Source organism: Corythoichthys intestinalis, chromosome 13, assembly GCF_030265065.1.
Source record: "Corythoichthys intestinalis isolate RoL2023-P3 chromosome 13, ASM3026506v1, whole genome shotgun sequence".
NCBI classification, from domain to species: domain Eukaryota; kingdom Metazoa; phylum Chordata; class Actinopteri; order Syngnathiformes; family Syngnathidae; genus Corythoichthys; species Corythoichthys intestinalis.
In genome coordinates, this window is record NC_080407.1 from 12,052,506 (window position 1) to 12,072,391 (window position 19,886).

A 19,886-nucleotide genomic window follows, 5' to 3' on the forward strand; every position below is an offset into this window, starting at 1 on the left:
GACGCAATTAACGCATGAGCGAAAAGGCAGAGAAATGCACACAGGTGTTCATTGGACCGCGCCTTTTATTGGTTTAAGCTTAAGACGATCTTTTTCTTAACACGCGCAATTGAACACAACGCAGAACATATTGTATACCATTTTCAGCCACTACTGACAGTCATGGTTGCCCAACTTCCCATCATGCATTTGGGCAGAGCAGGAGACATTATTTTTCTGAACACGCCTAATTGAACACAACGCAGAACATACTGTATACCATTTGCAGCCACCACTGACAGTCATGGTTGCCCAACTTCCCATCATGCATTTGGGCAGAGCAGGAGACGCTCTTTTTCTTAATATAAAATTACTATAACTTGTACTCAAATTTATCCTCCTATTTATCTCATCTACCTTCTATCCGTGGATCCCTTTGACAGAAAGAATGTTAATAATAATAATGCCATCTTGTGGATTTATTGTTATAATAATTACAGTACTTATGTACAGTATGTTGAATATTTATGTCCGTCTTGGGTCTTATCTTCGATTCCAACACCAATTTACAGAAAAATATGGCATATTTTAGAGATGGTTTGAATTTTGATTAATTACGATTAATTTTAAAGCTGTGATTAACTCGATTAAAAATTTTAATCGTTTGACAACCCTTAATTATTTTTGTTGTGCTTTCACTAAATGATACTGAAGCGACTTAACTGTTCCGCCTAAATGCATGATGGGAAGTTGGGCAATCATGACTGTCAGTGGTGGCTGCAAATGGTATATGTTCTGCTGTTCAATGAAGCATGTTAAGACAAAGATCATCTCCTGTCAATCTTCCCAGCGTCACTCGCCACAATATTTATGTTTGTTGTGAAAGACTTGCCAAGGATTATGCCAATAAATTGCGCGGTCCAATGAATGCTTGTTTCCTCTCGCATTTCTCTGCCTCTTAGCCTCTTAATGTGCAAAAAAAAACAGCATTATTGTGATCTGATTGAGGCAATGCATCAGCGGTCATTCCGCGCATGCGTTAAATGTGTCAAATATTTTAACAAAAAATTAATTACTGCCCGTTAACGCGATGAATTTGACAGCACTTGTATTTTTACAACAAATGAATCAAAGTGCTACAGCATGACACCTCCCATTTTGAATCCTGGGCTAACTCTGATGGACTACAGCCACCTTTGTTCAACGATCCAACAGACACAGATCAGCGTGTCTCTTCTCTGTCTCAGCATCTTTTGGAACAAGATGGACGACAACGCCATAAGTGTAGTGCTCACTTCTTGTTCTCCGACACCCCGAGGACACGCGCGGATCGATGCTCTGTTTCGATTCAGAGAGAAAGAATAGAGTCGCCTTTCTTACAGAGCGATTAAGAAATAAAGGGTCATTTTTTTGGAAGCCTTGAGAAACAAATAATGGCCGTAGTCAGAGTGAATAGTAAACCATCCACCAAAAGTACTTAAATAGCTGGCTAAGTGGAACAGAACAACATCATTAGCATGCGTTTGGCATTATTAATACACACGAGGCATCTGTTTTGTGTTGAGTGATCCAGGTTGGCCGCTTGAGCTGGGGTGTTGAGGGCAGCTGATTGATGCCGCGCACTGCCGGCCGCCCCATTAGCGACCGCCCTCCGCGATACGGCGGCACCTGTCGGGCGTGACGGCTCGCCGACCGTCGGAAGTCGACGAACGGACGCCGGCGGAATCCAAACACGCTGATGCGCACTTGGCTTTCAACAAGATCGCCTTTCGTTCCCATTGTCGAGTTAAAAACATAGCAACAGAGTTGGACTCCTCGCAAGTATTTACATGTTGCCACAGCATGACATCATGTACAGCATTGTTTTGCTGGAATGGCCCAGAGGCAAGATTTTATTGCTCCTCTTTCTCTCTCGGGTGAGTAACATGATATGGGCTTGATTTCCAGATGTAATACAAATAAGATCACCACATAAATTGTGCTTCTCAGGCCACACTAGTCTAGGGTTTACACTGTACGGCTCCGGCAAAACCGCACTGAAACCAGAATTCCGACGGGGCCTGACGTTCTTCTTGGCGGGGAGCAAGTCTCTCTCCTCTTAAATAATTATCTTCAAGTGTTACACAGTAATTTGTTTGTTGAGAAATTGTCAATTTAATTAACTCCTTACGAAGGGTTGCCGCATACAATGGAGCTCCTCGCAGGGAATTTAACTGACATCCCATAGACAAATACAGGCAGTCCCGGCAACGTAACCCGAATTTCCGCGTGAGTACCCCTATGGATGGGGAATACACTGCCCTCTGGTGGCAACGTTGGGTCTGGCTGGACTGTCGCCTTGTATGACTGAGGAGCAGACTCTTCGCGGATAAAGGACAGTTGCACTCTGGTTTGGCCTACATAAGGCTGTAAGTTATTTCAGCTAATATATGTTTGTGTGTCAATTTGTAATTAAGTTTAGAGCTACAGTTTGTGGAGTTTGCCGACGTTTTTTGGGAAAATCTTTGTACTAACAGCAGCTATTATTCCCAACGGGATGGAGTTAGCCCTTTCTTAAAAGATCCTGCTTGGTTTTTTTATACAGGTAGTCCCCGGGTTACAAACGAGTTCCGTTCCTATGCAGGCGATGTAACCCGAATTTTCGCGTAAATCGGAATTAATCCTTAACTCATACGCTCTCAGAAATGCATAAATACGTTCTATTTTTAATTGCTTCATTGTCCCAAAAACGTATTTATATGTATTTTGCGTTTTTTTTTTTTTTTTTTTACAAGAAGCGTCTATAGCTTGCGATCTATCTGAGAAACAAAAAACAAGGCTCCATGTAGTAACCCGTTTTAAAGCAATAAAACTGACCACTGGAGGGCAGTAGCGCATTTTGTAAGACCCGCAACCTGATTCAACAGCAATGAACGGCAGGGCAACATGGTCAGAGCGCTGGCGGCATGATGCCAGGTGGCGCTTTTACTGAACAAAACAACCGAGATGACGCCTGGGAGGCCATGTTCTGGACGACCGAGCAAAACGAGTGGGACCCCCAGTGCAGCGGCTCGTCGAGCAGACCCCGCAGAGACGCAAAAATAATACATCTTTGTGAGACATACAACGATGAGGGAAAAGTTTACACGACTGACGCGGCGACAACGGCGTCATCTCTGCGACAAAGCGTCATCTCTCAGTAGACATTTGTAAATAAATTGTTACTTTGCTATCAAAAGCTCGATTTGTCTGGTTGTTCATGGTATTTTGGAAAAGGAAAACATTATTCAGATGTTTGGGATGTAACTAATGCAAAAAATAGCTTTGTTAAAATCAAAGTTAGGTTTGAAATGTATGCGTTTACAAAAAGCTCATTTTCTCCGTTTTTTCCACCAGAAATTGGAAAATTGCTCAAACTAAGCTATTTTCTAATGCAGATTTCTATAGAATGGAAAAAGATATGAACTTCTTTTTTTTCTGCTGAGAGAAGAGAGTCTGATCTTTCTTTTGGTGGGTTCCATGTTTATACAGTAATAGAACAGAATTTTCTGTGGGCCTTGCAAAATCAGTCAAATTCCAGAAAAACGACCGGGAGCAAAGGGGGTTGCTCTGGTGAAAATGGCTGGGAGTGAATGAGTTAAGTACCCCTGAATCTCAAAATAAGTAGCCAAAAAGTCCAAAAGTATTGTATTTTCACTGCCCTCTGGTGGCAGCGTTGGGTCTGAATAACTGCGTTCTGGTTTGGCCCACATAAGTCTGTAAGTTGTTTCAGCTAATTTATGTTTGTGCATGCATTTGAAATTAAGTTTAGAGCTACACTTTGTGCTGTTACATGTGAGCTATTTAAAATGAGAATTGTAAATACGCTAGCATTCGTAGCATTTCAATAGAAGACTTTTGTAAGGCAAATTAGGCTAATTTAATTTACTACAACCCATGGCAAAAAGTATGGAATAACCAGTCTCAGACGAGCACTCACTCAGACATTTTATCCTTTATCCATTTTATCCTTGTCAAGAGTCAAGAATCTGCATTGGACAAGGTAATGATGCTGGAACTTTTGTTTGGTGCCGTTCCAGTGAGATTTACAAAGATGACTGCCCGAAGAAAACATCAAAATTCCCTCAGTCCTTGATGATATGGGGCTGCATGTCAGGCAAAGGCACTGGGGAGATGGCTGTGGTTAAATCTTCACTAAATGTACAAGTTTACATTGACATTTAAGACAGCTTTCTTATCCCTTCAGTTGAAAATATGTTTTTCATTTTCCAAGATGACTATGCCTTCAGTTGAAAATATGTTTTTCATTTTCCAAGATGACAATGCATCATGCCACAGAGCCAAAACTGTTAAAGCATTCCTTGGAGAAAGACTCATCCAGTCAATGTCATGGCCTGCAAATAGCCAAGATCTCAACCCGATTGAAAACCTGTGGTGGAAAATAAAAAAAAATGGTCCACAGCAAGGCTCCGACCCGCAAGAATGATCTGGCAACTGCAATTAAAGAGAGTTGGGACCAAATTTGATGAAAACTGTTTGTCACTCAAGCCCATGCCTCAGATAATGCAAGCTGTCATAAAAGCCAGAGGTGGTGCTCCTAAATACTAGAGATGTGTTTTGATTGTTATTTCTTTGTTTGTTTCTCATGATTCCATATTTTTTCCTCAGAATGGAGTGATTCCCTATTTTTTTCCCTGCACTTGCTCTATAAAAGTAACATTTACTGACCACCACAATTTTTTAAATTCATTTTTTAGTGTTTTTTAGTGTTTCTGAATGCCAATGAGTTTCACTTTTGCATTATTTTTTCAAGCTTTTTATCCCAGTTTGTTCTATATGATAAAATGTCTGAGTGAGTGCTCGTCCAAGACTGGTGATTCCATACTTTTTGCTTGGGGTTGTACATTTACATACTGAGCAGACTAGATGGACCTTTGAACACCAATTGCTTTGTGACAAGTGTTTTATTGCTGAATTGCGTGTTGTTTTGAACATAAGTGTACATGTGTGTTACAGCAAACAAGGCAATTGTGGTTTTTGAAGGAAGTCAAAAGCTTCAAAAACCACAATTGCCTTGTTTGCTGTCTGTCAAGCTAAACAACTTCAGGTTTAATGAGGACAGAACACACAAGGGCGTAGGTTTGGTCTCAATATTGGTAGGGACGATAAAACACCATAACCTTCATGTCCACTTTTTGTTGGGGACGGGACATTAATAAAACCAAACATATTTGGTGAATGGAGGTCAGGGCTACACTTCTCACCAATATGAACCTTATTAATTGATAGGCTAAATGATTAATACATAATAAATCTGCAATGACCTATACTAATTTTCACTCTGCAAATTTATAACGTCTTAATCTGATATATTGTTTAACCTAGTCAAATAATTTTCTTCCATCTTGTTTTGAGTGTTAACAGATTAATGTGTCAGATTCTTCCACTTACGTTGAGTAAATATTACTAAAATACATCTTAAAAATGGTCATTTTTCACCTAAACCAAGAAAAAATTGCAGTTAAATAATGTTTTGAACACTATTCTTGAATTAAGAACATTTCTGACAAACAGGTTTTTCTTTTAAGATGAAATATACAAACTTTTTGCTCTAAATAAGTCTGTTAATCTTATTTTCAGCTAGCTGTTCAAGAAATCTGAGTAAATTGACTTGAAGCACTGTAGCAGATGCAAAATTAGTGGTGTGTTCCCCACCTCCACAACATTGACGTTTTTTTACATTACTTACAGTGCCTGCTGCTGGCAGAAAAAATTTTTCTAATATCCCTCATCTTCGAAGGGGGAGGCGGCATTTTGTCTTTCTGTCGGGCTGTGAATGCGTGTGTGTGTGGGGGTGGGTTCAAGTCATGAGCCAATCAAACGTGCATGTGAGGGGTGAAAAATGGACTGGCACATTCAGCGAGTGAAAAGGGGTCAATGTAAGTTTGAACATAATGAAAGTACTGTAATTCACTTAATAATGGTAGGATCAATTCTATCCTCACAAAATATAGGAAGACAATCTAAATGACCTACATAACTGAAGTCATAATGCAAATAAGGTTGCTTAAAAGTTGGGGGGGGGTAATTTTAGCATCCTGTAAAGTTGGTAATGTTATGTTCCCACTGTCCCTATTCAAACCTATGCCCTTGAGAACACATATTATAAAAGCAAGGGAAAAAAATACAGTGCTGCGAGTTACAATAAGGTACTTATTACGAGAAAAAAAAAAAAAAAAAAAAAACACCAGAGACAATATGGTGGACGAGACTCGAAATCGCCTAAGTTGAGTACGTCGTAACCCGAGGACTACCTGTACGTAAGACTGCCAAACCTGCGTTGGACAAGAAACACAATAACTCATCATGATGTGCTGTGTTTGACAATATGCAATAGAGACCATATCTTCACTTACAGTGGGGCAAATAAGTATTTAGTCAACCACTAATTGACAGAATGTGCGGGAAAAAAATAGAAAATCACATTGTTTGATTTTTAAAGAATTTATTTCCAAATTAGAGTGGAAAATAAGTATTTGGTCACCTACAAAAAAGCAAGATTTCGGGCTGTCAAAAGGTCTAACTTCTTCGCACGAGGTCACACGAGGCTCCACTCGTTACCTGTATTAATAGGTAAAACGCTTGGTGTAAAGAAATCAACTGTGGGAGCAATTATTAGAAAATGGAAGACATACAAGACCACTGATAATCTCCCTCGATATGGGGCTCCATGCAAGATCTCACCTCGTGGCATCAAAATGATAACAAGAACGGTGAGCAAAAATCCCAGAACCACACGGGGGGACCTAGTGAATGACCTACAGAGAGCTGGGACCACAGTAACAAGGGCTACTATTAATAACAAATTGCGCAACCAGGGACTCAAATCCTGCACTGCCAGACGTGTCCCCCCGGCTGAAGCCAGTACACGTCCAGGCCCGGCTGCGGTTCGCCAGAAGCATTTGGATGATCCAGAAGAGGACTGGGAGAATGTGTTATGGTCAGATGAAACCAAAATAGAACTTTTTGGTAGAAACACAGGTTCTCGTGTTTGGAGGAGAAAGAATACTGAATTGCATCCGAAGAACACCATTCCCACTGTGAAAAATGGGGGTGGAAACATCATGCTTTGGGGCTGTTTTTCTGCAAAGGGACCAGGACGACTGATCTGTATAAAGGAAAGAACGAATGGGGCCATGTATCGAGAGATTTTGATTTATAATCTCCTTCCATCAGCAAGGGCATTGAAGATGAGACGTGGCTGGGTCTTTCAGCATGACAATGATTCCAAACACACAGCCAGGGCAACAAAGGAGTGGCTTCGAAAGAAGCATTTCAAGGTCCTGGAGTGGCCTAGCCAGTCTCCAGATCTCAACCCCATAGAAAATCTGTGGAGGGAGTTGAAAGCCCGTGTTGCCCAACCATAGCCCAAAACATCACTGCTCTAGAGGAGATCTGCATGGAGGAATGGGCCATAATACCAGCAACAGTGTTTGAAAAGCTTGTGAAAACAAAGTATTGAGATGAACTTTTGGTATTGACCAAATACTTATTTTCCACCATGATTTGCAAATAAATTCTTTAAAAATCAAACAATGTGATTTTCTGGGTTTTTTTCCCCACATTCTGTCTCTCATGGTTGAGGTTCTCTAAGATTTTCAAGTGAAAGAACTTGCACAATTAGTGGTTGACTAAATACTACTTTGCCCCACTGTATGCAATTCCATACATGTCCCTTGCCTGTTTTTATTAAGACAAACTAGGCAAATATTTCAGCGCTCAGAGCTCCAGTATTGTATATCTTATCGGCAGATGTCGACTCGTCACGGTTGGCTTAAGGACAGAACAACAACTCTCTTTTTGGTCTTGGGCTGAAACGGCAGAGCGCAAGGTTATTAATGAACGAGAATGTTACGGAGGGTTGGCCACAATTGATCTGCTCAGATCCATTCTCATTGGGCCCTGATATTGATAACCAGTATTATATATATTCTACATACGGTTGGATTTCGAAGGCAGAGTCGATGAGTGCATTCATTAACAGCAGGTTAATGAAGTCAGTTTAGCAGAAGGCCGGCTCAGGTTTTACCCTCCCATTGAGGAAAAATAATGATTCTGAGGTGGACTATATATAATTAGCACATTCTTGTCAAAACCATAAATGTGAAAACGTTTTACTTCAGTCCACGCCTCATAAAAACGTCTGGGCACGAATCAGTAAAGCGGCTCTCCAAAACAAACCCGTCTTGTCGAAGCGCCCTCCGAGAGAATGAGGAGAAGCTTGGCAGAGGAAACAAGTATGGTTGGCCAACAAAAAAAGGGAGAAGCGAGGAGAGATGTCTGTCCATTTTTTGGGTGAGCAGCAACAGTGGGGGTCTCTGCTGGGAAAACAGTATTATGGTGCGTCTCAGTCTGTTAATGGGAGGAAGACGCAAAGACGAAAAAGACAGAAGAAGCCGAGCGGAGTATTAAAACAGATAATATTTGTCTTGGATTTCCAGTCCACTGTGGAGATTTTCATGCGAACACACGTCACTGCTTCATTTGGAACGGGCTAACTTTTTGTGAGGTCTTAACGCAGGCCAAAAAGGGCTTCTTCACTTCTGACAAATTCAGCACATTTTTCCTTCAAGTGTCATTGATCAGCTCCACCACTCGGTAGCGCCACTAGAGGCAGATTTAACTATTTGCTCTCAAAAATGTATAAATATGTTCTATTTTTAAAAGCTTCATTGTCCCAAAAACGTATTTATACGTCTTTTGCGTTTTATTTTTTTTTTACAAGAAGCAATTATAGCTTACACTCTTTCTGAGAAACAAAAAACAAAGCTCCAAACCCATTTTAAAGCAATAAAACTGGCCACTGGAGGGCAGTAGCGCATTCTGTAAGACCCGCAACCCGATTCAACAGCAATGAAAGGACGGGCAGCACGGTCGGAGCGGTTGTGGCATGATGCCAGGCGGCGGACGACCGAACAAAACAACCGAGAGGACGCCTGGAATGCCAGGCGCTGGACGACCGAGCAAAACGACTGGGACCACCGTGCAGCGGGCTCGCCAAGCACCCTCAGAGACTCAAAAATAATCCATGTTTGTGAGACAGAAAAAGATGAGGGAAAAGTTTACACGGCTGACAACGGCGTCATCTCGGCGACACCAGCGTCATCTCTCAGTAGTAATGTGTAAACAAATTGTAACTTTGATATCAAAAGCTCTATTTGTTCTTCTTGATATTTTGTAATAGGAAAACATTATTCAGATGTTTGGGATGTAAATAATGCAAAAAATAGCTGTGCTAAAGTCAAAGTTATGTTTGAAATGTATGCGTTTACAAAAACCTAATTTTCTCCGTTTTTTCATCAGAAATTGGAAAATTGCTCAAACTAAGCTATTTTCTAATGCTGATTTCTAACGAATGGAAAAGAATATGAACTAACTTTTTTTCCCCGCTGAAAGAAGAGAGTCTAATCTTTCTTTTGGTGGGTTACATGTTTATATAGCAATAGAACAGAATTTTCTGTGGGCCTTGCAAAATCAGTCAAAATTCAGTAAAACGGCCGGGAGCGAAGGGCCTTGCTCGAGTGAAAATGGCTGGGAGTGAATGAGTTAAGACCCTGTTAACGTCGCACAGTTGAAACGGTTTGGACTTCCATCATCGTCACTGGCAGCCAGCAGTGATGTTTTCGTCAACGATGACGATAACCAAAATATTTCGTCAACGAACACTTTTTTCATGACGATGACGAGATGATAACGGGCTAAAAATGTGTTTTGGGGGACTAAAACTTAACCAGCCGGATGTTAGTTTTCGTCTGACGAGATGAAAATGCGCAATAGAGATCTATGGGAGCAATTATTAGAAAATGGAAGACATGCAAGACCACTGATAATCTTCCTCGATCTGGGTCTCCATGCAAGATCTCACCCCGTGGCGTCAAAATGATAACAAGAACGGTGAGCAAAAATCCCAGAACCACACGGGGGGACCTCGTCAATGACCTACAGAGAGCTGGGACCACAGTAACAAAGGCTACTATCATTAACACAATGGGCCGCCAGGGACTCAAATCCTGCACTGCCAGATGTGTCCCCCTGCTGAATCCAGTACAGGTCCAGGCTCGTTTGCGGTTCGCTTGAGAGCATTTGGATGATTCAGAAGAGGACTGGGAGAATGTGTTATGGTCAGATGAAACCAAAATAGAACTTTTTGGTAGAAACACAGGTTCTCGTGTTTAGAGGAAAAAGAATACTGAACTGCATCTGAAGAACACCATACCCACTGTGAAGCATGGGGGTGGAAACATAATGCTTTGGGGCGGTTTTTCTGCAAAGGGAGCAGGATGACTGATCTGTGTAAAGTAAAGAATGAATGGGGCCATGTATCGAGAGATTTTGAGTGAACATCTCCTTCATTCAGCAAGGGCATTGAAGAGGAGACATGGCTGGGTCTTTCAGCATGACAATGATCCCAAACACACAGCCAGGGCAACAAAGGAGTGGCTTCTTAAGAAGCATTTTAAGGTCTTGGAGTAGCCTAGCCAGTCTCCAGATCTCAACGGAGTTGAAGGTCCGTGTTGCCCAACGACAGCCCCAAAACATCACTGCTCTTGAGGAGAGCTGCATGGAGGAATGGGCCAAAATACCAGCAACCGTATGTGAAAAGCTTGTGAAGAGTTACAGAAAATGTTTGGCCTCCGTTATTGCCAACAAAGGGTACATAACAAAGTATTGAGATGAACTTTTAGTATTGACCAAATACTTATTTGCCACCATGATTTGCAAATAAATTATTTAAAAATCAAAAAATGTGATTTTCTGTTTTTTTTTTTTTTTTTTTCCCCACATTCTGTCTCTCATGGTTGAGGTTTACACATGTTGACAATTACAGGCCTCTCTAATATTTTCAAGTGGGAGAACTTGCACAATTAGTGGTTGACTAAATACTTATTTGCCCCAATGTACACACGAAGAAAACGTATTTTCGCACACGAAGAAGAGCGCACGCACGAGGAAGAGCGCATTTGCTCCGATGAAGAAGTCACGCAGCTGAGTGAGACAGAGGGAAAAGATTACAGCTGCCAGCTTGCGCGCACGTTTGTTGCTTGTGAAGCATCCACAGAGGCAACACCTGTATAGAACAACGTTTGTACTGTTTATTGTGCGTTTTCAATTGTGGCCAAATACTTGGCGGATTTATGTAATTTTTTTTTTTTTTTTTATGAAAAGCGGACGCTAACTGATACATGCTAATCATTTGTCTGGATTGTTATTACTGTATCAGTAGCTCGTAATAAACACATGTTGACAATTGCAAGCTACGTGTAGACATACATGGCTTAAGACAAAAATTAAAAGGGCTACCAAAAACAATACTAGCAGCCAGCGAGTTAATGAGGCAGCGCAGCCGTGAACTCAAATGCGGTGACAGCGCAGAAATTAATTAAAACGATGCTGATGAAGCAACTCCGAATGGAATTGACAGGAAAGACAAAGCGAGGAGGAAGACAAAGAATATGCAAGAAAGCAGAAAATGTCGCCGCGATAAATCGATGAATGAAGAACAATGGGAGGAAGCGGACAATAGGAGGCGGAATTAGATGTAAACGCCGCTTCAGAGGCTGTGCGAGTTCCGGTGGCGCCGCAGAGTTTATTGTGACGCGGTGACAAAGTTCAACGGGACTTTGGAGAAACCCATCAATTTGGTGACCCCGACCCTGAACTCCCGCTATGACTCAGTCCCTCCGTCTAAAATGAAAATGGCACCCGACAGCTGCGGGCGGGCATTTGACATGGCCCGGAGCGACCGCTCGCTGGGGATGATTGACATGCGACAAAAGGGGGAGGAAGGCAGATGAGTGACAAGTATTGTCAGTATACCCAATTTATTAGAAGTGAAATGAATACTCAATATTATTTTAGGGACTAGATAAAATAAATACAATAATTTTGAGTTTCTTATTAATAAGGAAAATACAGTGATCCCTCATTTTTCACGGTTAATGGGGACCAGAACCCGCTGCGATAAGTATAAAAACACGAAGTAGCGCCCCAAGTATTTTATTTATTTATTTGTGTATTTTATTTTATTTTATTTTTGTGTTTAATGTGTTTATTCAGATTTAGCATTAGAAAGATACATATAAGACATGTTTTATCACTTTTTTCCCCAAAGTATAATTTAAAAAAAATATACATATATATATATATATATTTTATACATAAGTCTTTGCCCCCCCTTCAATTCTGTCAGATAATGCTCAATTTCTCCCAGAAAATGATTGCAAACGCGAATGCTTTGGAAGTAATATCTTCATTTATTTTGCTTGCAATGAAAAAACACAAAAGACTGAAAAAATGTTTTCAGGTCTTTGCAGATGGACTTGTAGCCTTGAAATTGCCCATGCTTTCTCACAATTTTGCTTTTCAAGTCCTCAGACAGTTCCTTGGGCTGTTTAGTTGCTCAAATTGCTCAAAATAAGCTATTTTCAAATGCTGATTTCTAAAGAATGGGAAAAAAATATGAACTAACTTTTTTTCCTGCTGAAAAAAAGAGCGTAATCTTTCTTTTGGTGGGTTCCATGTTTATATAGCAATAGAACAGAATTTTCTGTGGGCCTTGCAAAATCAGTCAAAATCCAGTAAAACGGCCGGGAGCGAAGGGGGTTGCACCAGTGAAAATGGCTGGGAGTGAATGAGTTAAATGCTTCATTGAGTGAGTCCGCACAAGCTGCTCAGTTACAATGAGTTGCCACAGCAACTGTTTAACATGCTAAACGATGATTGACGCATGCGGCGTTTTGAGGTCCACTTCTTCTGGAAATTTCAACATTAAACATCTGTCAATCATCATTAATTTTAATCAACAACTCCAGTGCACTCACTGCCTGACCAACAGAAAGCAGGGAGAGCGAGAGTGGGATTACGTGATTGGCTAGGGACAGCTAATCTGTACTTTTATTTTTTTTTAATTGAACAAAATCAACGATGGAATGAAGGCGCAAAATTTGAAGTGCAAAGTAGCGAGGGGATCCCTGTAGACGTCCAATCCATGTGAACTGGGAGGAATGGCAGTGAATGATTCTGATGCGAAAACGCTAGCAGTCATAGGATTGCGTGTGTACGCCTCACACCTCCGCCTGTTTCTCCCTCTGTCGTCGCACAACAGCAGTTGGCCAGTGGAACGTGGACTGTCTCGCTCGCCAAATGGTGGAGTAGAAGGACTTGAGAGTAGAGAGAGAGACACACACACATAGGAATGGTCTCCATGGTGATTGTTTTAGTGCTTCATCGTATGAACTCGCACCCTCGCATCTGCTTCAAAGTGAGTCATGAGACAATGGAGGCCCGAATAATCACACAATGCTAGGAAATGCCTTCGCGTGCTCGGGATGGATGTGGTTTCACCTGAAAATGACTATTGATGCACACCATCGTCGGCCGGCTGAGATGAAAATTAACAGATGCCAAAAGAGACATTTGGACGAGCGAGGCCATCTAGTGGATTATGGGAGTCCGTAATGATGTTTGAATCATCCAATTCATTTAAACTGGGAAGGCAGGCACCGAAACAAACTTCATTTTGAAAGTCATACTTTGGGTTTAAATGATATTTCGTACGCACCTCCTACGTCAAACACGGCGTTTCGACAGTCTTTGCAAACAGAGCCAAAGCCATAACAAAAAGCCATCAATGTTTTTATTGCATGATAACTCTAACTGTCCGAATCCTCTATTTCCTAAACACAAGACAATTCTGCACTGTACTAATAAAATTTAAGCTAGTTTACAGTCATAAATATTTACCATGAACGTCCATATATGGCTCAAAATGTCATTTTTTGCTCGTCCTAAAATTTCCGCCAACGTTTTCTCACGGTGTCCGATTGCCGAGGCGTAAAAGAGACGTCAACCGGCGTTGACACTCGTGAGGTTGACGCCAGAAGTAATGCCGAGAATGCATGATCGTGTGACCCGTTCGGATTCTTCAGTCCAGCCACTTTGTGTCCTGTAATATTCTTTTCAAATAACACAAGTGTCCATTTTGCCACATATTTTGATCAATTCCAACAAGGTTGTGCAATGTGAGCTTTCGCCGCCCGGAATCTGAACTGGCGACAACGAGGCGCATGTGGCGTGCAGCGGTCGACGTAGACATTGGAACTCATGTTTACTGGATGAAGCCCGAATCGTCCGTAAGCACTTTGAGCGATCGCCAGCGTGCAAAAGGAGCTCCAGATGGAAGGAGCGTGAAAAAGTCCCCACAGCTGCGCACCTTACGGCCCGCCACGCCGAAACGTCAGCTACGTGCACGCATGCACGTCTCCGTGATACATAATACGATGTTTACATTATGTTCAGAGCCGCATCAAAGCTTCGATAACGCTTTCGATAACACCTTGAAGGTGATGTAAACGTGCCAATTCCAAATGATCCCCCTTCTATAAACACATCACCGTGCCGCCGCGTGACGACGACTGCCGGCTTGTTTTACACGTTGCCGCCAACGGGACGAATCAAAGCTTTCGCTTCAGAGAAGGAATGTTGGAATCTTGAACAATGACAGATGTTGATGCTAAAGACAAAGTCTTGTTTTCGGTGGGAAAAAAAAAATCAAGTGTCAATCGGTGGGCCAACCATAGGCGGAGTTTGACTTTTGGGCCAGGGGGGGCACAACATGGTGATGACCTCAAAACTCAGTGTCAGGAATAAAATTAACTTACAAGAATATTAGGGGTGTAACGGTACACAAAAATCTCAGTTCGGTATGCACCTCGGTTTTGAGGTCACGGTTCGGTTCATTTTCGGTACAGTAAGAAAACAAAATGCAAAATATAAATGTGCTAGTTATTTAATACACACCTTTGTGCTTTCAACAGTAGGAACATTACATTAGCCTATACAAAGCTAGAATTTTACTCAAAAAGTATTTAAAGATAATTCAACAACAATTTGCCTTTCAGACCCCGCGTATTGGGCAGCTTTCTTTCTGAAAGAAGAAAAAAGAAGTCCTGCCCAATGACAAAGATTTTAACATGTCTTTTACAAATAAAATGCCTCAATGAATCATTATTTTTTATTATGAACGGTTTTCAAAAGCTTTATTGGTGGATTTTCTCAAGTTAAAGCGCCACACAGAAATTAATAAATTTAATTGTGTAAGCAGGATCTGTGTCTTATTTAATAACAGGTGTTTTAGCTCATTTCAATTTATTTTATTTAAATGGGCTATTATTTATTTTATTATGTGTTTATATTTTACAAATGTGATGTAGTATTCATTTATATTGTATATTTTATGTTGTATAACTTTAGTTCCTATGTGAATATTAGTTCCTACTTTGTTTTGTATTGAACACGGGGCCGTGTTGGTTATTATTATAGCAGAGAAGACAGCAATATATCAACAAAGACAAGTCAACTGTGCCCCGATCTACCACTCAAGAGATCTGATGGACTCAAAAAGTGGGTTACAATTGCATATTAGTTTGAAAATCGACCGGATCCACCGTATTTTTACACGAGTGACTTCTGGTCTGCCCTATCCTAGCTACCGGTAGAAGTATTGACGCAGGAGGGTCGCGTCTCGCGTCAAATAATAAACTCTGCCGTTCTTTTCGCGTGCGTCGTGCTGAGCCGCTTCTGGGACGCGTCTAAAACGTGGCCGCACTGCGACTGGTGTGCATTGGCTGATTGACTTTAACACCCGCATTTCACTGCGTTCTCGCGGCTGCCACGTTGTCACACCGTTGACGTTTCTGGGTTATACTGCCCTACCGTGTTGGTGTTCATTATAGTAGAGAAGACGGAGTAAATATAATCTACACAAAAAAACTGTCACCCAATCGACTCGCAGCCTCGAAAAGTAAGGGTTACATTACGTCAGAAACTCGTTCGGTACACCACCGTTTCGAAACGAGCGCCACGTACCGAAACGGTTCAATACAAATGCATGTACCATTACACCCTTAAAGAATATCTATAATAATGAATACTTATAATAATAAGTTGAAAATGAGCATTTTTTTGTTTCCCATTATTGAGGGAATTCTAAATCAAGCTTCTTAGGACAGCTATACTTTTTGCCAAGATAGTCATCCATTGAATATGGTAAACCCGCCGGTGTCGTACCAATGTAGTTACCCCTGGTCAAAAATTGTATCCCCAGGGCGGAGCCACATGGAGGTAGATTTGTGTCTTCATTATTCGATAAAAAAAAAAAATGTGATTGCAAAAATAAATTTGAAACTTAAAAAAAATGCATTCGGAAGCTATTTTTCTTTTGTTTTTTTGATTGAAATCAATTTTTTTTTATTGATGCAACTTTTTTGATTGAAGTAATGGTTTTGCGTTTGGGCCACATTTCGGCTTGGACGTTTGTGTATTTATTATTCAATCAAAAAATAAGTTGCTTCACAAAAAAAAAAAAAAAATCACTTCAATCAAAAAAAAAATATTTCAATCATAGAAAAAAGGTTTTTGAATGCGAAAAAAATATTTGAAATTCAAATATTAGCATTTGAATACTCAATTTTTAATTGAAAAAGTTTGATTTTAGCAATTCTTTTTGTGTTTGGGACATATTATGGGTGGGACATTCGTGTCTAAATCATTCAATCCCCCCAAAAGTTGCTTCAATAAAATAAAAAAAAAAACATTTTTAAACAAAGAAAAAAATCATTTGAAAAATAAAATTGCCCTCCCTTAATTTTTTTTTTAAATAATATGCGAAGAAAATGATGGTCTAAGGTGCTAGTCATACGATCTGTTGGAAAAATAATTTTGACCAGTTATAAAAATACCTTTTTTTTGTTCATTTCATTCATTTTTGTTGTTTGCTTTATTGCTTTACAACTTTTATATCTAGGAAAGTCAATTAGATGCAATGACACTTTTCGGCCACCGGGGGTGGGGCCTGGCCCCCCTTAAACTCCGCTTATGGAGCCAACAAACAGGATTTAGCAATTCGTTGTTCGTTCGTGTTTACTTGAAGATTCAGAAATTCTTCCCGAGGTCAGAAACCCAACGCCACCCTCTCCTGTTGCTTCAACATAACCTTCAAGTTCAAGTCTAGGTCATTCAGTGCAAAAAGAACTTGGTGCCATCTTTTCTTGAAAGTGTAAAAGCCGAGAAGACGAGAAAATATCACTTCCATATCTGCGTAAATTACAGGAATAATGACAGCCCAGATCGGCGCTTCTGACGTGACATTCCGCCAACATGAAAGGCAATGCAACATCCATCAAATCGCTTGGAATTACCACCAGACAAAAACCGACCCCAGCGTTGATGTCGCTTCAAAATAGGACATTCATCATCACGTTGCCGAGGCCAGCGTACAACAGCGTTACCTGTACTGTGAGGCGAGCCCCCCAGACATCTGTTTATTATCAATCGGCGCCCACGTCAGCTTCATTGTCTTGAAACACTTTCCCGGCGTTTCGTTTCCCTCCCGAACCACGACGTCTTTCGCTCCGTGGGAACCAAGTTGGGCACCCGTCGGACCCGTTTCAACTTAAAAGCTGTACATTATGTGCAGTTTGGCAGGGATTTAATGGCGGGACATAAAAAGTGGTGGCACGTAAGTCGAGATGAACGGCGTCTCCGTGAGTGGCTCTCAGGCGACCCTCACTTTTGAACTTAGGCGCTCGAGTGCTCCACTAATGAGGCGTCCCCTCGTGAAGACGGGGAGGAAATTCCGACGATTTCTCCCCATAGTAAGACCTTTTAGGAATAGAGGACAGGCAGCGAATGATCAGTGCCATTGACGGTAATGTTCCCTCTAATTTGTCATGTGTCTGAGCAAACACACAAGCTCCCTGAGGACACTGCGGACCACAGTGAGCAACATCAGATGTGTACACGGTGGCCACACACCAGTATCACGCCTGTTCAAAACCTCGGATCATAGCAAGTTACAGTGGAGCAAATAAGTATTTAGTCAACCCCTAATTGTGCAAGTTCTCCCACTTGAATATATTAGAGAGGCCTGTAATTGTCAACATGGGTAAACCTCAACCATGAGAGACAATGTGGAGAGAAAAAAAAACAAAAAGTCACATTGTTTCATTTTTAAAGTATTTGCAAATCATGGTGGAAAGTAAGTATTTGGTCTATACCAGAAGTTCATCTCAATAGTTTGTTATGTACCATTTGTTGGCAATAACAGATGCCAAACATTTTCTGTAACTCTTCACAAGCGTTTCACACACTGTTGCTGGTATTTTGGCCCATTCCTCCATGCAGATCTCCTCTAGAGCAATGATGTTTTGGGGCTGTCGTGGGGCAAAACGGACTTTCAACTCCCTCCTCACCCCATGGCGTCAAAATGATAACAAGAACGGTGAGCAAAAATCCCAGAACCACACGGCGGGACCTAGTGAATGACCTACAGAGAGCTGGGACAACAGCAACAAATCCTGCACTGCCAGACGTGTCCCCCTGCTGAAGCCAGTACACGTCCAGGCCCGTCTGCGGTTCGTTAGAGAGCATTTGGATGATCCAGAAGAGGACTGGGAGAATGTGTTATGGTCAGATGAAACCAAAATGGAACTTTTTGGTAGAAACACAGGTTCTCGTGTTTGGAGGAGAAAGAATACTGAATTGCATCCGAAGAACACCATACCCACTGTGAAGCATGGGGGTGAAAACATCATGCTTTGGGGCTGTTTTTCTGCAAAGGGACCAAGGCGACTGATCTGCGTAAAGGAAAGAATGAATGGGGCCATGTATCGAGAGATTTTGAGTGAAAATCTCCTGCCACCAGCAAGGGCATTGAAGAGGAGACGTGGCTGGGTCTTTCAGCATGACAATGATCCCAAACACACAGCCATGGCAACAAAGGAGTGGCTTAGTAAGACGCATTTCAAGGTCCTGGAGTGGCCTAGGCAGTCTTCAGGTCTCAACCCCATAGAAAATCTACGGAGGGAGTTGAAAGTCTGTATTGACCAACGGCAGCTCCAAAACATCACTGCTCTAGAGGAGATCTGCATGGAGGAATGGGCCAAAATACCAGCAACAGTGTGTGAAAAGCTTGTGAAGAGTTACAGAAAACGTTTGGCCTTTGTTATTGCCAACAAAGTGTATCTTTTTTGTTCATTTCATTCATTTTTGTTGTGTTTTATTGCTTTAGAACTTCACAGACAATATTTTACCAGAAAACTCTTAATTTTAAGATCAAAAATAGGGAATTCAATTACATGCAATGACACTTTTCTGCCACTGTGGGGCGGGGCTGCCCCCCTGGCCCCACCATAATGATGATAACTGCCCTTTTTTGCTTTTAAGCAAGAATCTAGACTGCTTTACGTTCGTATCTATAGAAATTCCGCCTTTAAAGTATTTATTTTCAAGAATTTTCAACTTAAAAAGCTCTGTTTCATGACGGCCGCCACGTTGGATTACACAATACCGTATTTTGCTTGAAATATTGAAGGATAACTGCCCGTTTTTTGCTTTTAACCAAGAATCTAGACTGTTTTACGTTCGTAGCTATAGAAATTCCACTATTTAAGCATTTATTTAAAAGAATTTTCAACTTAAACAGCTTTGTTTTGTGACGGCCGCCATGTTGGATTTAGTATCGCAACACAATAGCGGAATTCAACCTTAATAAGTTGTGATTGTATCTACAAAAATGCAAATTTTGCTTTTGTTGAGTAAAATTAAGATGATTCTGCATGCTTTCCTCAAGTAGTTAGTTTCTGATGTGACAATTCAGATGTTGAAAAAAATTTAAGTTGATATTTTGGGCAAAAACTTACAGGATAGGTTAAATATTGCTTTTCATCCTGAAAATATAAGTGATCATCTCTGCAACTGGTGACTTTTTGTGCATCTAGCGTAAAATTTGAGAATTTCATAGCCATTTTTAAGTTTTGTTATAATTGTATAAAAAATATCATCAGGATTTTATTAGGGAACGACTTTGA

At 41.0% G+C, this 19,886-nt stretch overlaps 1 protein-coding gene across 1 annotated transcript in view; it reads right to left on the reverse strand.

The window, feature by feature from the left end:
• Positions 1–19,886, reverse strand: part of sema3aa (sema domain, immunoglobulin domain (Ig), short basic domain, secreted, (semaphorin) 3Aa) — a 186,759-nt gene that overhangs the window by 160,279 nt on the left and 6,594 nt on the right. The gene's annotated exons all lie outside the window — the stretch shown is intronic.